The 12,664-nt window shown below is 46.0% G+C and overlaps 3 non-coding genes across 3 annotated transcripts; all 3 read right to left on the bottom strand.

Moving 5' to 3' along the window:
• Nucleotides 1–844: 844 nt before the first annotated feature.
• On the bottom strand, nt 845–916 carry TRNAG-UCC (transfer RNA glycine (anticodon UCC)). The gene has a single exon. It is a non-coding gene; the product is annotated as a tRNA-Gly (tRNA).
• A 1,181-nt stretch (nt 917–2,097) lies between these two features.
• On the bottom strand, nt 2,098–2,169 carry TRNAG-CCC (transfer RNA glycine (anticodon CCC)). The gene has a single exon. It is a non-coding gene; the product is annotated as a tRNA-Gly (tRNA).
• Nucleotides 2,170–3,352: 1,183 nt separating this feature from the next.
• TRNAG-CCC (transfer RNA glycine (anticodon CCC)) lies at nt 3,353–3,424 on the bottom strand. Its single transcript has one exon. It is a non-coding gene; the product is annotated as a tRNA-Gly (tRNA).
• Between the last annotated feature and the right edge of the window lie 9,240 nt (nt 3,425–12,664).

Genomic DNA, 12,664 nt, shown 5'->3' with positions numbered 1-12,664 from the left:
TTTAACACTAACTCTAAAGACAGAGGAGTTTTTGGAATCAGTTATGTAGCTTTTCCACCTCTGCCTACAAATTCTCTCAATTAGCTTTGCTTTCTGCCCACTAAGGTAGCTAAAGTGTTACCAAGAAAGAAATAAAAGCATAAGCCTTAGCACAGAAAGTGAAAAAGATTCCAAACACCACCAAATGGAAAAAAACAATGAGTTCTTCAAGAATTAAACTATGGCCTATTGTTTTAAAAGCAACTACACCTACCAGCATAACACCAATGCCAACCCTGACATTGCTTTCGTATTGGAGACTAACCCTACAAAGTATTTAATCAACAACTGAAGAGCAGAAGATCAGTTAGATGAGACAGTTGAAAAAAATCTAAGAAATATTCTCTTCAATTTTTTTCTCATTTTCGTGGTTGCTAAACTCTAAGAAGAAAGAAGAGCATGAGCCTTAACACGAAAAATTAAAACAGACTAAGAGCATCACCAAATGTGAAAAACAATTCATGCATTGGCCAGGAATTGAACCCGGGTCATCTGCTTGGAAGGCAGCTATGCTCACCACTATACCACCAACACTTACAGAAGCCATGTTTTTTTCTTACATTTTCTGCACTAACAATACAAAATTATTAGTAAAAAGTAAGACGTGCCAGGAAAAAAAAAACCCACATAAGTATTGCATTGACCAGGAATCAATTGCAGGTCAACTGCTTGGAAGGCAGGTTTGCTCACCACTATACCAAAAATGCTTAAGGTACCCAGCATTTTTTTCACATTTTCTGCACTAACCCTACAAAATTGTTAGTAAAAATTATGACGTGCCTGAAAAAAAAACACACCCATGTTTTGCATTGGCCGGGAATCGAACCCGGGTCAACTGCTTGGAAGGCAGCTATGCTCACCACTATACCACCAATGCTTACAGGATCAGCTTTTTTTTTTACATTTTCTGCACTAACATTACAAAATAGTTTGTAAAATGTATGATATGCCAGAAATAAAACTACATAATTATTGCATTGGCCGGGAATCAAACCCAGGTTAACTGCTTGGAAAGCAGCTATGCTCACCACTATACCACCAATGCATGAACCAACTTGTCTGGTTTGGGATAATGGCCGTTAAATCTGCTAAAGTTTTACTTAGAAAAAGGAGGACTGAATATGTCTTGAAAGAGCCAATTACTAAAAAGTTTAAAAACAAGGCAAAGCATTGTCCAAAACTCAAAGATGAATTCTTGTGAATCAGCTATGGAGCTTTTCCACCAATTCTTACAATTCTCTCAATTATTTTCACTTTTTTGCAATAAGGTAACTAAACTCTTACCAAGAAAGAAAGTACACTATGAGCCTTAGCTCAAACAGATTACAAAGAGTCAAAAGCAGCACCAAATTCCCCCTAAAGACCTCTGCCATTTTTGGCATTTTTAACACTAACTCTAAAGACAGAGGAGTTTTTGGAATCAGTTATGTAGCTTTTCCACCTCTGCCTACAAATTCTCTCAATTAGCTTTGCTTTCTGCCCACTAAGGTAGCTAAAGTGTTACCAAGAAAGAAATAAAAGCATAAGCCTTAGCACAGAAAGTGAAAAAGATTCCAAACACCACCAAATGGAAAAAAACAATGAGTTCTTCAAGAATTAAACTATGGCCTATTGTTTTAAAAGCAACTACACCCACCAGCATAACACCAATGCCAACCCTCACATTGCTTTCGTATTGGAGACTAACCCTACAAAGTATTTAATCAACAACTGAAGAGCAGAAGATCAGTTAGATGAGACAGTTGAAAAAAATCTAAGAAATATTCTCTTCAATATTTTTCTCATTTTCGTGGTTGCTAAACTCTAAGAAGAAAGAAGAGCATGAGCCTTAACACGAAAAATTAAAACAGACTAAAAGCATCACCAAATGTGAAAAACAATTCATGTGTTGGCCAGGAATTGAACCCAGGTCAACTGCTTGGAAGGCAGCTATGCTCACCACTATGCCACCAACACTTACAGAAGCCATGTTTTTTTCTTACATTTTCTGCACTAACAATACAAAATTATTAGTAAAAAGTAAGACGTGCCAGGAAAAAATAAAAACTACATAAGTATTGCATTGGCCGGGAATCGAACCTGGGTCAACTGCTTGGGAAGCAGCTATGCTCACCACTATACCACCAATGCATGAACCAACTTAACTGGTTTGGGATTATGGCTGTTAAATCTGCTAAAGTTTTACTTAGAAAAAGGAGGACTGAATATGTCTTGAAAGAGCCAATTACTAAAAAGTTTAAAAACAAGGCAAAGCATTGTCCAAAACTCAAAGATGAATTCTTGTGAATCAGCTATGGAGCTTTTACACCAATTCTTACAATTCTCTCAATTAGTTTCACTTTTTTGACAATAAGGTAACTAAACTCTTACCAAGAAAGAAAGTACACTATGAGCCTTAGCTCAAACAGATTACAAAGAGTCAACAGCAGCACCAAATTCCCCCTAAAGACCTCTGCCATTTTTGGCATTTTTAACACTAACTCTAAAGACAGAGGAGTTTTTGGAATCAGTTATGTAGCTTTTCCACCTCTGCCTACAAATTCTCTCAATTAGCTTTGCTTTCTGCCCACTAAGGTAGCTAAAGTGTTACCAAGAAAGAAATAAAAGCATAAGCCTTAGCACAGAAAGTGAAAAAGATTCCAAACACCACCAAATGCAAAAAAACAATGAGTTCTTCAAGAATTAAACTATGGCCTATTGTTTTAAAAGCAACTACACCCACGAGCATAACACCAATGCCAACCCTGACATTGCTTTCGTATTGGAGACTAACCCTACAAAGTATTTAATCAACAACTGAAGAGCAGAAGATCAGTTAGATGAGACAGTTGAAAAAAATCTAAGAAATATTCTCTTCAATTTTTTTCTCATTTTCGTGGTTGCTAAACTCTAAGAAGAAAGAAGAGCATGAGCCTTAACACGAAAAATTAAAACAGACTAAAAGCATCACCAAATGTGAAAAACAATTCATGCATTGGCCGGGAATCAAACCCGGGTCAACAGCTTGGAAGGCAGCTATTCTCACCACTATACCAGCAACACTTACAGAAGCCATGTTTTCTTCTTACATTTTCTGCACTAACAATACAAAATTATTAGTAAAAAGTAAGACGTGCCAGGAAAAAAAAAACCCACATAAGTATTGCATTGACCAGGAATCAATCGCAGGTCAACTGCTTGGAAGGCAGGTTTGCTCACCACTATACCAAAAATGCTTAAGGTACCCAGCATTTTTTTCACATTTTCTGCACTAACCCTACAAAATTGTTAGTAAAAATTATGACGTGCCTGAAAAAAAAACACACCCATGTTTTGCATTGGCCGGGAATCGAACCCGGGTCAACTGCTTGGGAAGCAGCTATGCTCACCACTATACCACCAATGCATGAACCAACTTGACTGGTTTGGGATTATGGCCGTTAAATCTGCTAAAGTTTTACTTAGAAAAAGGAGGACTGAATATGTCTTGAAAGAGCCAATTACTAAAAAGTTTAAAAACAAGGCAAAGCATTGTCCAAAACTCAAAGATGAATTCTTGTGAATCAACTATGGAGCTTTTCCACCAATTCTTACAATTCTCTCAATTAGTTTCACTTTTTTGACAATAAGGTAACTAAACTCTTACCAAGAAAGAAAGTACACTATGAGCCTTAGCTCAAACAGATTACAAAGAGTCAACAGCAGCACCAAATTCCCCCTAAAGACCTCTGCCATTTTTGGAATTTTTAACACTAACTCTAAAGACAGAGGAGTTTTTGGAATCAGTTATGTAGCTTTTCCACCTCTGCCTACAAATTCTCTCAATTAGCTTTGCTTTCTGCCCACTAAGGTAGCTAAAGTGTTATCAAGAAAGAAATAAAAGCATAAGCCTTAGCACAGAAAGTGAAAAAGATTCCAAACACCACCAAATGGAAAAAAACAATGAGTTCTTCAAGAATTAAACTATGGCCTATTGTTTTAAAAGCAACTACACCCACCAGCATAACACCAATGCCAACCCTGACATTGCTTTCATATTGGAGACTAACCCTACAAAGTGTTTAATCAACAACTGAAGAGTAGTGTTGAGCCACCCCCATAGTGTTCGAGTTCGGTTCGGTTCGTCGAACACCCGTGTGTTCGCCGAACTGTTCGTCGAACACTTTAGAACACCGTCGAACACCGTTAAAACCAATGGCAGGCAAACAAAAACACATAGAAACACATAGAAAACACCTTCAAAGGTGTCCAAAAGCTGACAAACTGCTCAGAAGACATAACTAACACATGGAAAAGTGACAAGTACATATAGTCATGCGAAAATAAAAGAGGTGGAGGAGTAAAAGGAGGGGGAGACACAGATATAGGCATGTCATGCCCTTCTAAAATCCAAAAAGTGAGAAGCCGACACGGCCAGTCCGCTCCTGCCCGTGCCACCTCCGTGTCGCCGGGTTTGTGCCAGAGCCGCGGTGAACCCTGATGGCCAGCCCCCCTCTCCCAATACTGGTGCCTGTCCGCTGGTGGGTCGAGCGAGCCCCCCTGTGGTGGAGGCAGCTCTAAGCTTTTTAATTTAAATTGTCTCTCTAATTTGAATGAATACACTTTAAATCCATTTACAAGGATCTATTGGAGGGCAAGTCTAATGCCAGCAGCCGTGTAATTCCAGCTCCAGTAGCGTCCACTAAAGCTGCTGCAGTTAAAAAGCTTTTATAAGGATCGAGCTCGGCTGTCCACCGCAAGGCACCCTACTGCCAGTCCCATCCCCTATGCCTTGGGGTGCCTCCTGATGCTCTTCACTGAGTATCCCGTGGTCCCGAAGCATTTCCTTTGAAAAAATTAAGTGTCCAAACTACAGGTGGTGTAGCTTGCTTAACAGCCGGGATAATCTGCTGACTAGCAGACACTGCTACTAGGCACAAAGTATTTCCTGGGCTAGATGCAGTTAAAAATTTGTAATTAGATACTCTCGTTGGATGCTGAGAAAGCATTCCATAGAGTCTCCTGGCACGCCATATATGATTCTCTTAAAAAGCTTGGGGTAGGGGTCTAGGGGACCATTTTATAGCCAAAATCACGGCCCTGTATCACAATACGTCACCTAGGCTGAAGATAAATGGAACTGTAGCACCCTGAGGGCTCGGTTGCTACAGAGGTATTGCACCTCACTGTCACACTGTCACAGAATACTGGAGGTAGGGGGCCTAAGCTGACCCTAAGCTGGGGCCCTGACTAATCCCTCATCCTGGAGGTACTGTTAAAGGTACAGAGGTCCAGGCCGCCAGCGTAACCCCTACCTCCTGAGGATCCCTGCACCACAGTAATCTAGTCCTGAGAAGGACCCCGATCACAACAATTGGGAACCAGCGATAATATGCCCACACACAGTATTTAGACGAACGAGACAGTACAAGGGAAAAACCAAAACCACCTTGCATACAACTTCAACAAAACTACAACAGAGGGAACACCAACGGGAAAGGAGATAAATGATAAAGCGAGGAAAGGGAAATAACACTTTCAAATACACTTATCTCAGAAACTCCAAACACCACGATCCGCTCTGTAAGTCTGAATGAAAAGCTTTCACCGACACCTCACAAACAGACCTGCAGGAATATAAAGGAGTCTCACTAACGAAGCATTGATTGCAGCTGGGCGAGGCTGGACCTCAGCTAGCCCAGAGAGAGAGAGAGAATTAACTCCTACACTGCCGAGAAAACACAAAGCACCAACAAGTCAGCTGCGAGAAGTCAGGCTGTGTACTCGTGACGATCTTCGTGGCAACACACCCGTGACAGTACCCCCCCTTCTACGAGGGGCCTCCGGACCCTCAGGGCCAGGTTTATCCGGGTGAGTCGTGTGGAAGGCCCGAACTAATCGGTCTGCGTTAATATCCGACGCAGGAACCCACATCCTCTCCTCAGGACCATACCCCTTCCAATGAACCAAGTACTGAAGGGACCGGCGATTAAAGCGTGAATCAATGACCCTCGATACCTGGAACTCCAAGTTACCATTGACAACCACAGGAGGGGGAGGTAAAGGTGACGGTACCACCGGCGCCACATACCTCTTAAGCAATGATCTGTGAAACACGTTGTGAATTTTAAACGTAGGAGGGAGGTCAAGACGGAATGCCACCGGATTAATAACAGAACTGATTCTGTACGGCCCGATGAACCTGGGACCCAGTTTCCAGGAGGGAACCTTAAGTTTAATATTCCTGGTAGACAACCATACCTGATCGTTCACACTTAGGTCCGGACCAGACACTCTCCTCCTATCAGCCATACGTTTGTATCGGTTCCCCATAGTATTCAGATTCTTCAGCACCCCTCTCCATACTGAAGCGAGAGATGAGGAAAATCGTTCCTCCTCCGGAACCCCCGAAGAGCCCCCCCTACTGAAAGTACAAAACTGGGGGTGAAAACCATATGCCCCAAAAAACGGGGACTTACCAGTGGACTCGCTTCGCCTATTATTGAGAGCAAACTCTGCCAGAGGTAGGAAAGAAGCCCAGTCCTCCTGGTTCTCTGACACAAAACACCGAAGATATGTCTCCAAGCTCTGGTTCATACGTTCCGTCTGACCATTGGTCTGAGGATGAAAAGCCGACGAGAATGACAAATGCATCCCCCGCCGTGCACAAAACGCCTTCCAGAACTTGGACACAAACTGAGACCCCCGATCAGACACCACCTCGGAGGGTACCCCGTGAAGCCTCACAATCTCCCCAATGAACACCTGCGCAAGAGTTTTAGCATTAGGGAGAGCCGGAAGAGCGATAAAATGTGCCATCTTGCTGAACCTGTCCACTACAACGAGTATGACCGTTTTACCCGAAGACGGAGGGAGGTCCGTAATAAAGTCCATAGACAGATGAGTCCAAGGACGCTCCGGGATCTTCAAAGGTAAGAGGGCCCCAGACGGACGGGTATGTGAGGTCTTAGAGCGCGCACAAACCCCACAGGACGCGACAAAAGTTACCACCTCTTTATGTAAGTTAGGCCACCAAAACCGACGCGAGAGGAGATCCACAGTTGCTTTACTCCCCGGGTGTCCTGCAAAAACTGAGTTATGGTGTGCCTCGATCACCTTTTGTCGCAACTGATCTGGAACGAACAGTCTCCCCGGAGGTCCAACAGGGGCGTCCCCCTGAGCCTCCAATATCTCCTCCTCCAGCTCAGAGCATACTGCCGAAACCACCACCCCCTCCTGAAGAACAGGAATCGGGTCGTCCGTATTCCCGGCCCCAGGGAAACTACGAGATAAGGCATCCGCCTTTACATTTTTAGACCCAGGACGATATGTAACGACGAAATTAAACCTGGTAAAAAACAATGACCACCTAGCTTGTCTGGGATTCAGACGTTTAGCGGACTCCAGATATAGCAGGTTCTTGTGATCGGTGATGACGGTGACCGGATGGACTGCCCCCTCCAAAAAATGGCGCCACTCCTCAAAAGCTAACTTAATGGCCAGGAGTTCCCTATTGCCGACATCGTAATTCCTCTCAGCGGACGACAATTTTTTAGAGAAAAAGGCGCACGGATGCCACTTACCAGGGGACGAACCCTGTGACAATACTGCTCCCACCCCTACCTCGGAAGCGTCTACCTCTACAAAGAATGGCTGAGACGCATCAGGTTGAATGAGTATGGGTGCCGAGGCAAAACATTTTTTCAAGGAGGAGAATGCTTGACAAGCCTTGTCAGACCACCTAGAAAAATCCGTCCCCTTTTTAGTCATGTCTGTGAGAGGCTTAACCACGGACGAGAAATTACGAATGAACTTCCGGTAATAGTTAGCAAACCCCAGGAAACGTTGTAGTGCCTTAAGATTCTCCGGCCGATCCCACTCAAGAACTGCCCGCACTTTCCCAGGGTCCATACGAAAACCGGACGCAGAAACCAGGAAGCCTAAAAACTGGAGTTCCTGTACGGCGAACACACACTTTTCCCACTTGGCATACAGTTTATTATCCCGCAAGATCTGTAACACCTGTCTAACATGCTCCTGATGAGACACCAGATCCGGCGAGTAAATTAAGATATCATCCAGATATATGACAACAAACTGTCCCACCAGGTGGCGAAAAATATCATTAACAAAGTGTTGAAACACCGCCGGGGCATTAGTCAGACCGAATGGCATGACAAGGTTCTCATAATGCCCCTCCGGAGTGTTAAAAGCCGTCTTCCACTCATCCCCCTCCTTCATCCTAATCAAATTGTACGCCCCCCTGAGATCCAACTTAGAGAACCATTTGGCGCCCACGATCTGATTAAAGAGATCGGGAATAAGTGGGAGCGGATACGGATCTCGGACCGTAATCCGATTAAGTTCACGGAAATCCAGGCAAGGGCGTAGGCCTCCATCTTTCTTCTTAACAAAGAAGAACCCCGCGGCCACCGGTGAAGATGAAGGTCTAATATGCCCCTTAGCCAGACTTTCAGAAATATAATCCTTCATGGCCTGCCTCTCAGGACCAGAAAGGTTATACAACCTAGCTTTAGGTAACTTGGCCTCAGGGAGCAGTTTTACAGAACAGTCATACTCGCGATGAGGAGGTAGTTCCTGACACCCATTCTCCGAGAATACATCCTCAAAGTCTGCCAGAAATGGAGGTAAGACCCAAGGAGTAACCACACCGATGACCGTGTTCATGCAGTTTTTATTACAGAATTTACTCCATTGGCTTATCTCTCTGGTTTGCCAATTAATAACAGGGTTATGCTTAGCTAACCAAGGAAGGCCCAACACTATAGGAGTGGGAAGACCCTCCAACACGTAGCAAGACAACAGTTCTTTATGTATTGCCCCCACTTGAAGTTTTACGCCATGCACAGCTTGCAAAAAACTTCCCTGACCGAGAGGCCTGGCATCGATCGAGAATATGGGGATGGGTTTAGCCAACTCACTCAATCGCATACCTTGAACCCGGGCAAACCGAGCATCAACCAGATTAGCCCCGGCCCCACTATCCAGAAGAACAGATATCCTCTCAGTTCTCGTACCCACCACCACCTCCGCCGGTACGAGAAACTGAGACGAACCTAGGGACGAAATACCTACTCCCAGATTGCCGTCCACCACACAACCTGGGATCAACAGTTTTTTCGACGACTCTTTACTCAGCAAGGGGTGGGATGGACACCCCCCAATAAAATGTCCCTTTTTCCCGCAGAGGAAACACCTTCCTGTCTTATGGCGCACCACCGGTCCCCTTCCCCGAAATGATGTCCCTCCTAATTGCATAGGCTCCTCCGGACTGACCAGGGGAACCACCATATGAGGGGACCTTGTAAGAGGTGGAGACATTACAGGGGGTAGAGTTATCCCGCACCTCTCCCGAAGCCGTCTGTCAACGCGAATAGCAAGGGCCATAGCGGCTTCCAGTGACGCGGGAGAGTCATACTGTGCCAACACATCCTGTAATTTGTCGGATAAACCATGACAAAACTGGCTCCTAAGAGCCGGGTCATTCCACTGGGTGTCCGTGGCCCACCTACGGAACTCCGAACAGAATTCCTCCGCCGGACGATCTCCCTGCTGAATCCTACGTAACTTAGACTCAGCAAGGGAGATCCGATCTGGGTCATCATATACGAGTCCCAAAGCAGCGAAAAACCTATCCACTGACTGGAGAACTGGGGAGCTAGGGGGAAGAGAGAACGCCCAAGATTGTGGGTCCCCTTGTAGGAGCGAGATGACAATTCCCACCCTTTGTTCTTCACTGCCCGATGACCGAGGCCGCAGCCGAAAGTACAATTTGCATGCCTCCCGGAAAACAAAAAACTTGTCCCGCCCCCCAGTGAACCTGTCAGGGAGAGCTACTTTAGGTTCTGGTCCGGCTTGCTCCAGAGGATGCAAAACCTTGGACCTAACGTCCGCCAGCCCCATGGACAAACTCTGCAACTGCTGAGCTAGACCGGCTACTGGATCCATGGTAGCTGGAGAAAAACTAAGTTGGTCGGTGAAAATGTCACACTGTCACAGAATACTGGAGGTAGGGGGCCTAAGCTGACCCTAAGCTGGGGCCCTGACTAATCCCTCATCCTGGAGGTACTGTTAAAGGTACAGAGGTCCAGGCCGCCAGCGTAACCCCTACCTCCTGAGGATCCCTGCACCACAGTAATCTAGTCCTGAGAAGGACCCCGATCACAACAATTGGGAACCAGCGATAATATGCCCACACACAGTATTTAGACGAACGAGACAGTACAAGGGAAAAACCAAAACCACCTTGCATACAACTTCAACAAAACTACAACAGAGGGAACACCAACGGGAAAGGAGATAAATGATAAAGCGAGGAAAGGGAAATAACACTTTCAAATACACTTATCTCAGAAACTCCAAACACCACGATCCGCTCTGTAAGTCTGAATGAAAAGCTTTCACCGACACCTCACAAACAGACCTGCAGGAATATAAAGGAGTCTCACTAACGAAGCATTGATTGCAGCTGGGCGAGGCTGGACCTCAGCTAGCCCAGAGAGAGAGAGAGAATTAACTCCTACACTGCCGAGAAAACACAAAGCACCAACAAGTCAGCTGCGAGAAGTCAGGCTGTGTACTCGTGACGATCTTCGTGGCAACACACCCGTGACACTCACCCAGAGGTGTGATATCTCACTCTCAGGTAAGGATGGAGTGTGGATCAGGACCCGACACCTGCATGCATTACACCACATTGCCGTGGGGCAGGGCGACCAATATGCCCCTGAGATGGGCACGACAGTCCCTGTCCCTGGCTGGAGTGGGGGGAGGGAGCACTGAGGAAGGGGAACCCTGTAGTGCAGGAGCAGGGAGGAAGCAGTTCCTGGGTGCATTGAGAAGGGAGTATAAAAGGTGGGCACCATCTTAGTTCAGTGCAGAGAAGTCTGAGCAGAAGTGGCAGGGAGCAGGGGCTCTGCATGAGTAACAGAGGCCCAGGCCTGGAAGAGGGAGAAGGAAGGAAGAGGAGCGGAGAAGGCTCCAGGAACGAGGAATGAAGGGATCCCAGGGGTGCGGACGGGCGAGTCGCCACCTCACGCCCGAATCCACCTGCATGGAGGGGTCAGGCCAAAGGGGGAAACCGGTCCCCGAACTAGTGGAGGCAGGAAACGACCCTCAGCTAGAAACCGGAGGCTCTGACATTTTATGTGGCGCAGCCCCTCTCTACACCCGCTAGGAAGGCACCACATAGGGTCAGGGAAACTGGCGCCAAGTTTACCAAGAGGAGGCCCGAGGCAGCCGGACAGAAGTGTTGGTAAGAAAGGCCAGACAAAGGACACACAAAGGGGGTCCTGTGAAGTGCTCCAAAGTTATCTGGGAGTTGTCTGAGCCCCTCACCTGGTGAGCACAGTACGACGTGGGCAGCCGTTACCTGCAGACGTGGTCTGGATAATAAGAACTGTGAGTAAAGGCCCTGAACTGCATCACTGACTCCGTGTCGTTACTGCTGCTGCCCTGCACCATCACCCCCATCCTCCGCATACACTGCCCTGAGGCATACTCCTCCCGTGGGGAGTTATGCTACGCTCTGCTGCACCCACAACACCAGCCTCAGTGGTCTGCCCTGTAGCGGCAGTTCACTCTGACCGCAATCCACGGGTGGCGTAGTCGGACATTTAAACATCAAAACCACATAAATAGTTCCGCCACTGGTTTGACCACCCTGAGCCACGGAACCGGGTCGCCGCCACGAAGACTACAACCACCAGCATCCACCAAAAAGGGTCCGGCTTCGGGTGTCCCAAGGCCCAGGGGGTGCATCAGAACATTTTCATCACCTTTCACAATCACCAATGGGACAAGGCAGGGATGTCCTCTGTCCCCTCTCTTATAGATCCTAGTGACGGAGCACCTGCTCTCATCAATTCGCCATAACCCCAATATTAGGTGGATTGAGGTGGGAGGCACCGAGTACAAGTGCTCTCTATTTGCTGATGATGTCCTAGTATATATCACTCAATCACATATATCCATCCATGCTGCTATGGCTGAAATAGATCACTTTGTTACATGGTCAAATTTTAAAATCAATGCAGCGAAGTCTGAGGCCCTCGATGTCTCCCTCCCCAAATCCATATAGGATTCCATATAGGATTCCATCCAGTCCAACTTTCCCTTTGCCTGGCCCTCACAGGGTATCAAATACTTAGGAATTCCTATTCATAGAGACCTCTCCCATCTATGTTATCTTAATTTTGGGCCCTTTATTGAACAACTCCATACAGACCACGGTTGGCAAGTTAGAACTGTAAGATTCACTACGTGAACCACTGGTGTTTTGTGGAAAAGCACATGTACACTGTGTTCCAAATTATTATGCAAAAAGTGTTTAGGAGTGATAAGGGAAGAATTTGTTTGTTTGTCAGTTAAACTCATTGATGGTGATGTGTGTCAGGGCTCTTTATATCACTGTAAGCAATTGCAGACACCTGTGCTAATTAGTTTGGCAGGTGTGTCCAATGAAAGGCAAGACTACTTAAGAAGGCTCTCTTACATTATTAAGCAGCCTACATTTTCTGCCAAAATGGAAAAGAAAAAGGATGTGTCGGCTGCTGAGAAGCAACAAATTGTGGAGTGTTTAGGTCAAGGCATGACTACAATCAACATTGTGCGATGATCAGGATGAAGTGTCTTGGCAATCAAGAAG

The sequence above is a fragment of the Phyllobates terribilis genome, unplaced genomic scaffold (assembly GCF_046119375.1).
Source record: "Phyllobates terribilis strain yellow unplaced genomic scaffold, ASM4611937v1 Scaffold_3__8_contigs__length_932513732, whole genome shotgun sequence".
Classification (NCBI taxonomy): Eukaryota; Metazoa; Chordata; class Amphibia; order Anura; family Dendrobatidae; genus Phyllobates; species Phyllobates terribilis.
The sequence above is the reverse complement of the archived record's forward strand: the minus strand, read 5'-3'. Positions and strand labels throughout refer to the sequence as shown.